Below are 10,805 nucleotides of genomic sequence, written 5' to 3'. Positions count from 1 at the left end.
CTACTCGTTCAAATCTTTTCCAATTTTGTTCAAAATTGGCTCAGATGATCTTTGGACTGAGTTCTACAGAAATGACTGAACAGATTTTTCACTATACCGTTCCTGAGAAATACCTCTCTGAAGTAGACCATGACTGTTTGTTGTCTTATGCTAATTAATTAAACATGCTAATCGGTTAATATGCTAACCAGTTGACATTCTTTCTAATGTGGCCTTTCAGCTATCAGGTTAACTTTTTTTTTTTTTTTTGGTAACAAGCATTTACCAATGCTTTTTCTAAACTTTTAACACAGCAATACACCTACATCACACAGTTAGCCAAACAGTTAATTAAAACCAAATTTTGTTAAATAAATACAAATTACATTTCAAAATGCTAAAAACCTTTTTTCTACATATACTAACTCTAACACATGGCAAACCTGATTCAAAATTTAATCAATCTGTCAAAACACTAGCACTATAGTTTTCTTCAACATTTGGTCAATCGTTGCACAATGACTGCCATAATACTAATAGTTGATGACATTACGAAAACTACATTACTTTTCAAAAAGTAGTCCACATGGTTCGTGTGCTTTATTTCGAGCCTTCTGAATTCATTTGATTGCTTTGGACAGTCTCTTGTGTAAAGAATGTAAGTCGTATTAACTCTAATCGTGTCCTCCCTCATTTGAATCTGGCGTGCCCCTGAGATTGTTGGTTTGATGGAGTGAGGGCCATAAGGAAACTGCATACAAACCTCACTGGTTCTCGCGTCTGATGTCAACGCAATATTTTTGAATGCTTAAAGTGAACGAGTTTTGAATGGAGGGGCTGAACACACAGTTTCGAGAACTAGGTATGTCTTCCATTCTGGAGGAACGTTTTCATAGTTCCTATAACTTTTAGCGTAAGTATCTGCTTTTAGACTTGAGTTTAGGAGTTATAGGAATGCCTTTTCACAAATTTACACTTAGTTTCGTTGCAAAATGAGATAACTCAAAACATGTTTATTATTATGTTATGTTATTATGTTGTTTTATGGTGCTACATAGCTTTATTTTTAGCTTTTATTTTTAAGTTTAAGGTTTAAATCAAAACAAACCAACTGCAGTTGAATTGATATTAATTGGAATGCACAACCAAAAAACAAGATTTTTGAAAAATTAAAAAAATGGAGTTCTCTCGTTTTGCAACGAAACTCTTCATATAATTAGATAAAGTAAAGTTTATGCATGTTCATCCAAGACCACAGTAGCCTCACCAACTAACACTCCACCACCCCACCCCACCCCCTCTTGTGATAGGAAGAGTTAGAACTAGAAGTGAGGAGATGGATTGGTGGAGGGATGCTGATAAACTGTCAACTAACAGAGGTAATTAGGTCCATTAAGTAAATTTTTTGAAGATGCTCCTCCTGAACTTTGTTAATAAAACATAATTTGGGGAGACTAAATTACCTCCTACTTCAGAGTAGGGTCTAACCCAGCAGAATAGGAACTACCAGTGACGTAAGTGTATGTTGATTGGCCAAATGCATGCCATGCAAAACATCAGCACCTGGCATTAAAAAGCAATGTAAACACACAGTTTACATACTTACTTAAAGAACTAACTCCATGAACATGGAAAACAGTAATGGTTGAATTGACATTGAAGTCCATGCACTTCTGAACCTTTACCTTACACAGCATCAGACGGATGAGCCCCACCAGCAGTCGAACAGAGAGTGAGCGATTCCAGCCGCCGGACCTGGAAGGCCCACGCGGCATCAGATGGGAGCCTGCAGCTCGCAGCATCAGACGGGTAAGCCTCAACAGCCGAACAGGGTTGTGTGCGCGATTCCAATAGTCTGACCGGGGGGACCCACACAACATCCGACGGGAGGTAGCAGCTGTCGAACAGGAAGTGAGTGATTCTCTATGTTCCTCGACAAAGGTGAGTCAGCTACATATTTATAGGCCTCCTCTCATGCTAATTGGGTAGAACATTTGAACATGCTCCTCCTGCACTTTGTTAATAAAACGTCATATATTTCATAAAATCTCTGTCATCACAAAACCAACGACACACAACAAAAACACATCTCCGATCACGTGTCCTCCATCAACCAGTTGTTGACGTTATTGAACGGGGGAGTACTCTGGTTTCGGGTTCAGATACCACGCTCAGAGCCATATCCTCGGACAGCATGCCAAATATGCATACCATTTATTCTATCTGACTTATTTGTAAGTGTGAACTTGTGAAACATTTTATGGTGTTTTTTATGGTTTAGTAGAGTCACACTAGACTTTGAAGACCAAGGTTGTCAGGTCTGCATAACAAACCAGCTCAAATGGCAATCAAAAATAGCCCAGAACAGCCCAGTGATGCTAACCAAATATCAAAACCACTTATATGCCACTTCCATACCTAAAATACAGTCATGTCACAGTTTGTGTCAACCATGACACACTTTATTTTCATGGTTATATTTCGCAGGCTACACAATTTCAACTTGAAAGTCACTAGTAATCATAAACAGACTGTTTATAAAGCATCTCAAAGGCCCCTCCCTCACAAAACTAATAATCTAGCAATTTAGTCTAGTTATCTAGTAATCTAGTTTTATCATTGAGAATGTACTGTAAAACATTTCAATACAAGCATTTAAGTCAAATACAATTTATGCAATAACCTATGGCAAACTTTAACCCACAAGAAAAAAGAAAAAAAAAAGTGAAGTTGGCAACCCTGGTGTGCAGTTTTTTCTATGTAATGGCACTCAGTGTGCTTGCCTATGTAAACAAACCAAACGGTCTCACAAGCATGCCAGATTCAAATGAGGGTGGACACGATTGGAGTTTATAAGACTGAAATAACAGTTTGATCTTCACAATCAAACGAACTCAGAAGACTCAGAATAATGCACACGAATCATGAAGTAATTTTACTTTTTTTTTTTTTTTATGAAAATTTTTGAATTTGTGACATTGTAGATTATTTCAAACATATTCAAAAGTTTTTTTTTAACCCTCTCAGTTGTGTCATCTCTTAAATGGAGATGTATACAGTGCACTGTTTTACAGTCAATTTGGGCATTAATAAATGGATAAAAACATAAAAACCTAATGAAAGCAAAATAAGTTTGTCTCTCTTTTTTTTTCAAAAGCTCAAAAGAAAAGAAAAAAAAAGGTATTTTTAGTTCAACCCTAATTAGTCAGTTCATTGGTGGGTAGTTTGGTTCAAATAGCAACAGATAAAAAGTGACCCAAAGAAATACAAACATTCATGCTGAGTTGAACAAGGTCCATATTCATAATGACTGATACTGACACAGACGTCAATATGCAAATAAGGGGGAAGAGGTCGACAAATACACAGATATAGAGGAAGTAAAATATGAACAAATGAACAAATTATGTGATGTTTGTCATTATAATTATGGTTTTCATTAAGTTTGACCCTGTTATGAAAAGCAACCCCTCTCTTTCACAGCTCTCTGCTCCGTATCTGAATATGTTCAGCATCAGTATCACTTTATAAACTTGAACAAGACCTGGACTGAAGCTCAGAAATACTGCAGAGAGAAATACACAGATCTCGCCACTGCTGACAAGATGAATGACTTGGGTGATGAATGAATTTTTAACCTTTATAAAGGCAAAGTTTTTCTAATCCTATTAAATATATGTCTCATGTTAATGTCAAATCTTCTTGATTACAAGTGTGAAATGTTCCTTTACTTGGGGTTAAAAGCGACGTTTAGTACGTTGATAACCCGGGGTGCAGTGTGAAAAGCCCTAAAGAAAATTATTCCTGAACATATTCTGAACACTTAGAAGTGAATAAGAATAAGTGGATCTGCTCTGCATCAATTCCATTAATTCCTTTGTATTATAATAGATAAATGTAAGTTGTAACATAAATGTAACATGTAAGTTTATTTTGAAAGTTTAATTATCAAGCTTTTTAATGTTTTATTTAGAGTTAATTATAACTTTTTCCAAATCAATTGAGAAAGAATCAAGATCTGAGGTTCTCAGTAAATGAATGATAACAAGATTTACTGTGTATTTAATTGTCATTTTTACAAATACATCTAAATCCCTTTCTTTGTTTTGTTTCCAGTAAAACTGAAAATGAAAGAAAACAAATCAAGTTGAACGAGGGAAAGTTTGGGGCATTCCCCGTCACACCTGCCATTTGAGGTTTTACTCTCTCACAGAATAAAACCTCATTTTCAGAGAGACGGCTGAGAATGAGTTTTTAATAAAAAATTATGTTAAAAGAATATTTCAGGAGCTTCATTCCTGTAACATTAAGGACACTGAATGTTTAATGTTTCCATAACAAAACATAATGTTTGAAAAATGTTCTTAGAACAAAAATTTGTTAGCTGGGTTGATGCCACTTCTGAAACTGCAGCATGGGTGCATTCTTGCTTTCATTTCAGAATTAGCACCACAGTAGAATCAGTTCTGAATGCTTCGGGCACCTAATAAACAAAATAAATTAAATTAAATTCATGGGTTAGTTCGCTCCAAAATGAAAATTCTGTCATTAATTACTCACCCTCATGTCATTCCACACCTGTAAGACTTTCATTCATCTTCAAAACACAAATTAAGATATTTTTCATAAAATCTGATGGCTCAGTGAGGCCTGCATTGCCAGCAAGACAATTAACAGATGCCCAGAAAGCTAAAGACATATTTAAAACAGTTCATGTGACTACAGTGGTTCAACAGTTATGAAGTGACGAGAATACTTTTTGTGCGCCAAAAAAACAAAACAAAACAAACAACGACTTTATTCAACAATACCCAGTGATGGGTGATTTCAAAACACTGCTTCATGAAGCTTCAATGCTTTACAAATCTTTTGTTTCGAATCAGTGGTTCGAAGTGCTTATCAAACTGCCAAAGTCACACTCCCAGTGGTGAACCATTGAAATTTAGAAACACTTGTGACACAGCGAAGCCTCGTTTACTGAAATCATGAAAATCAAGGAAAATCAAGCCATCGGCTTTTATGAAAAATATCTTAATTTGTGTTTCGAAGATGAACAAAGGTCTATAGGTGTGGAACGACATGAGGGTGAGTAATTAATTACAGAATTTTCATTTTTGGGTGAACTACTGTAACCCTTTAATTTTAATTGATTTATTTTGTTTATTAGATGCCTGAAACATTCAGAACTGATTACTGCGGTGCTAATCTTGAAACGAAAGCAATGCACTAACCCTTTAATAGAGTTAAAGGTGTGTCAGATAACCATGTAAGGTGAACTTCTGTCCAGCAGATGGCCCCAGTGCAACATGAATTAATACAGCTGTACATACAAACATGTAGCTTACATAAAAAGAATACTCAAGTCTTATGGGGGATCTCATCCCTTTTTGATTTTTGGTGGGGGGGTTAGGTTATTGTTAGTCTTGCAATATAAAATATATTTAATTATAACTTTATATATTTTATTATAACTTTATTACAGTTTTTCTCAGTCGCTTTGGTGCATTTCTCACATCACTATTTACATTTGCACAACAGTTAGTTCAACCTCCACAACATTTAGTCATTTGTGCACATCATAGTAGCAGCTTCTCATTCCTTCGAACAAATTCCAAATGCTTTTAGACATGCATCAATTGCTTTCATACAACTCTCTGCTGTTTTATAACATTATCATTTGCTTATGTCATGTCAGTCAAAATTAACTATACTTGTGAATGCTGAATAGTCATTCCATATAAAACTAATAGTCCTCATTTCATTGCTTGAGTCATTACATACAAAAATGTTGAACTAGTTGTCAAAATCTGTCAAGCAAATTTTACACATTTTTTTTAAATCTTTTTTTTCCTGAAAATGTCTCCTAAATTGAACAATTTCTCTCAAGTGAATTTCAACTTTCACTGATGAGTAGGGGTGTGTGAAGCATTATTTGCAACCAATGAGAAACCACTTCTCTACAATCACTGTCAGAGCTGAATCCCATAAACCCCCACTTTACAAACATATATGAACCAAGCAGGACATAGTGTGTACCATTTCTACAATACTGTGACACAGAAGTGGAAGGTCAGCCTCGTGGAAGAGGGGTAAAGGTGCGGGGAGGAAGGGGAAGGGGACAAAACGGGAAGAGGAAGAAGAGGCCAATGGCAGATCCCTGATGAAATCAGGGCTACAATTGTGGATCATGTTGTCAATCACGGCCTCACAATGGCTGAGGCTGGTCGCAGGGTGCAGCCAAAAGTTGGGAGAACCACTGTAAATTCAATTATTCAAACATTTTGTCAGGAGAACAGGTGTGTATAAATGGACAGTAATTCAGCACTAAACAATCTGCACTGCACTACTGTCATTGTGACATACATGAAGCTTGCAGTGGGACTGTAGTGTACAGTAGTGTTACAGTAAAGATTTGCCATATGTACTGCAATATTGTTTACAGTTGTGCACAGCTCTACCCAAAGGGAGTTTATGTTTGTTGTAAATAAGGGTGTGTTTTTTCTTTTGCACAATGCTGTGAACAAATTAGAATTGCAAAGAGCATATGCAGTAAAAATGTGAAACATACATATTCAGTGTCTTGTACTCAGTTACCTCACTAAATACAGTAATGTGTAACTTTACTGTATTTTTCAAATGGCTGTGCAAATAGTATACAGTGCTGTCTTGAGCATTTTCAGGTAGTGTCACCAAGATCTGACTTTTTTGCATTGGAAAACATTGACAGAGTAAACTGTCATAATGAAAACATGACAAAGCCATTTGACTATCTTGTTCATAAACAATGGTGTCAGGACTTTTCATCTTGATGACACTGACACTTTCACTGACATGAATACTTGCTTTTGAGGAATGACCTATCCATTTTGAGCAAGTGACACGCTTTTACAGGTTATCAACTAGGTTTTGCAGTTTGTACTAATTGTTTTGAGAACTGTTGTGCAAATGTGAATAGTGATGTGAGAAATGCAACAAAGCGACTGAGAAAAACTGTAAAACACACACACACACACACACACACACACACACACACACACACACACACACACACACACACACACACACACACACACACACACACACATACATATATATATATACTGAATCGTAACAAATAGGAACAAATAATATAGAAATCTCTTCTAGAAGGAAAAAAAACTGTTATATGTGTATATAATGTGTTATAATTAAATGAATTTTAACATTTGAATTGCAAAAATGCATTTTTATCTGTAGAAACTTAAACGGTTTTCTCAAGGTATTTTAGACCTCCTTTAGTTTCATGTTGCATGAGTGACATCTTCTGACAGACTTGGGGAAACAGCCATTTACTCCAGGATGGACATTAACATAATGATTTTTTTTCATGATTTTAAAGATTTGTTGTCTACAATCTATGAACAATAATTTCTCTAATTACTTGGAAGCAATGTTCAGCAGCAGTTTTCCAAGTGTGAGTGGAATCACAAGATTGCAGTAAGTACTAGAATAAATTTCTATGGAAAGAGAATTTCCCCAGGCATGATCTATACAACCCACAATGAGTCATCCTTTCACAATTCACATCGATCCTTCTACTTGTAAAAGGACCTTTTTCATACCATCCATTAAATCTGCACTCAGACATACTTATACAGTATCACACCACCACACATCATTTCCCTGTCAAGACCCTCATAAAGCAGCTTTACCCTGATGTAAACAAAACCTGACAGGAAACCTGACAATGAAGCTACAGTTGATTAGAAAAAAAAAATATCCTAAATGTGTTTTCTGTAAGGAAAAAAAAAATTCCCTGATAATCTGAAAATCTGAAGTCTCCCATACATAATTATTCATCTTACATTTACATCTTGCATAAGACTTAGCCTACGTAAGACAAAAATAGTTCCAAACTTGCATCTCGAAACACCAAATCAAGGATTCCCTACTTTTCCATCTGCTGCACCCGTAAAATATTTTCTTGAAGGTTTTAAATTATCCTAACATTTCATACAAACAATAAATAAATAAAATAAAATAACATGTTTATGGTACTCTGATGTCGGTTAATGGTCACATGACATGTAGGTAAACAAATTAAATATTTCAGGGTTTTGCGCAATTGTTAAATTTTGATTGCATTTATTTTAAAAAAATATATATTCATTTTATTTTACATTTTATGAAGTAATTCAATTACCTTTCCATCAACTCAAAACCCTAGTGATACACGACCAACAGTTAGGGCATCATTGTTCTGTATGACTAATGTTGGTTATTTAGATCAGTGGTATCCTTAGTATTTTAAACAAAGCAGTTTGGTTCAGTGAATGATTCAAAGACTCATTGTTAAATCTTATCGCCATTTGTCTTAAGTATCCAACGTATAACGAGTGTTGCCAGGTCTGTGGTTTTCCTGCGGCATTGGGCTACTTTTACACTGCTGCCACGGGTTGTATTTCATGTCCGGGTTGGAAAGACCCCAAATAACATGATATTTAGCCCCTGGAATGCGTCCCCTGGACCCCCCTGAAACATGATTGGGCTAGTTTTGAGTAGCAATTGGACAGGTTTTGCTGTGAAAACCTGGCAACCCTGAGTGTAATGTAACCTCCAAAAAAAAAAAAAAAAAACCTCTAGAAACATGCCGAGCGATGTTGCTTGGGCACTTTCCCATTGAGAATAGGCAAAATATTTCGAGTATCCAGATGGAAATTTTTTGTTGCCCATTCTCAGTGGGAAAGTGCCCAAGCAACATCAGTCTGTAACACTGCCCGGCAACATTGCTTAAAGGGGTAGTTGCTCCTCCTACTGTCTGCTTGACAGGCTCATGAGTGCCACCTGAATCCTGTTGCAGCTCGTTAGGTGGAGTACAAAGGAACCCAAAGACTTCCAGTCTAGGAGAGAGACTGAGGCTTTCATCTGAGAGATACTATCATCTGGTCTCAGTGCTGTTGTTCTTTGTGTATATTGTTTTGCCTGTAGTGTTCAGGTAAAGAGCTGTGATGTGTCTCAGCCAACTGGTGTATATCTAATAGGGATGGGTAAATGAAGCCTCATGAAGCACTGAGGCTTTCCCCTGACTGTTCCGGGAAAAGATTCAAAGCTTCAAGAGTGTCAAGAACAGCGCCATCTGATGCTTATTTAAAACATATCAGCCAGAAGCTTTTGGAAGAAGCTCTGTCAGATGACGTAACCACCACACGCTCCACAGTTTCAATGTTATGTGTACAAATAAAAGCCTTACCTGTGTGTTTCATTTGTCCATTAAATAAATTATTTTACCCTTTAAAGTGTGACAATAAAATATAATATGACCTTACATGATTTAATATGATCTAATGTACTATTTATCTCTACACGCATTCACTAAAAAAGGACATTGTGTTATAGGATCATCTGTTTTTAAATGTGCTTATGACACTTTGATAGTGCTTGTGTAACTGTAGGAAAGACAGACAGGGGATAAAATTGTGTTAATTATTTTTATTGACCCATCAATTAGAGCCAATTAGAACATTGAGTGTAATCTGAGCAGTACATAGTTTTCCAGTTAATTTAAGTTTTATTTGTGAACAGCCAATATTCTATTTTGTTGCTTTAATTTTCGTGTTACTTTAAGTCTTTTCTTAATAATTTTTGAAGGGAGGTGGATGCTTTTGTCTTATTTAGGAACCATATTTTCTCCTGTGTTTATGTAGAAAGGGAGTTAGGGAATTGTGTTTTGTATTTTTATTTCATTTTCTTTTGGTAGGTAAATTATCCCTTAACCTTAGTGAGAATGTTCTTTTGTTTTGTTGTTTTTGGTCTCTCCCCTCCTGAAGACTTTTAATTCCTACAGTTTATTTCATCTTGTGTTATTTTGAAACTTGTGGTGTTGAATTTTTGTATCTGCCCTGGGACCTGGAGATGGCAGTTCCCTTCTTCTCTCCATGCTATTTTTGTTGCACTCTTCTCTTCTCACCCCTAAGAGGGGCTCATAACATATTTAACATAAATGTTACAACTAAGTAACACTTTTTGTATAAAACATTTAGAATTGTTTTGTAAATTTGTATTATTTGCATTAATAAAAGTTGGCTAAATAACACATTACAACTAGCTTGCATTGCAAACTATCGTGAACACTTCTGAAAATTAACCATGGTTTTATTATTGTAAAAGTGTGGTAACTATGATTTTTTTTTTTTTTTGTCAGATTGATAATATTTGTATAACAAAAGTTTGACAACAAATACCATAAACTATAGTGTAAAAACCATGGTTAATTTGTGGTTACCATGGTTAACTACAATTACCATGTTTTATTTATTTGTAGTAGGCTAATTTTTTTTTTTTTTGCAAGAACTTTCAGCACTCCAGGAAAAAGTGTGGCTCATTTAGTATCAGTTCTTTCTGTGCACGTCACTTGAATATTGTCATCTGCGTAAAGCGTGTTAAGACTGGTTGATACTTCCTTTGCAAGCCAGTGCTGTGCAATACAACATCTGCTTAATATGAACTGTTTGATTTAGTCAGATGGAAACCAAAATAAAGGTAATTATTCTTGTAAAAGTTGGAATTGCAAGTAATCTGTCTGCAGTTTTACACAAAGCCACAAATGTGTGTTTAATTATGTAGTGTGTGAGTACGTGCTGTGATTTGATTCAAAATCTGGTCCGTGTACAGGTTTAGTCAGCGGCTCATTACTCAAATGGTTAATTTTCATAAGGGAAGTAAAAAATCTTTCGAGCTATTAGATCAATTAAATCAATTTGGGAATAGTTACAGGTAAATATAAAAAAGGGAGAAATAAAAAGATGACTGAAGCATTGCATTATGATGGGTTAAAAGCCAATAAAAAG

This window comes from Chanodichthys erythropterus, chromosome 11, assembly GCF_024489055.1.
Source record: "Chanodichthys erythropterus isolate Z2021 chromosome 11, ASM2448905v1, whole genome shotgun sequence".
In the NCBI taxonomy this organism is placed as follows: Eukaryota; Metazoa; Chordata; class Actinopteri; order Cypriniformes; family Xenocyprididae; genus Chanodichthys; species Chanodichthys erythropterus.
The sequence above is the reverse complement of the archived record's forward strand: the minus strand, read 5'-3'. Positions refer to the sequence as shown.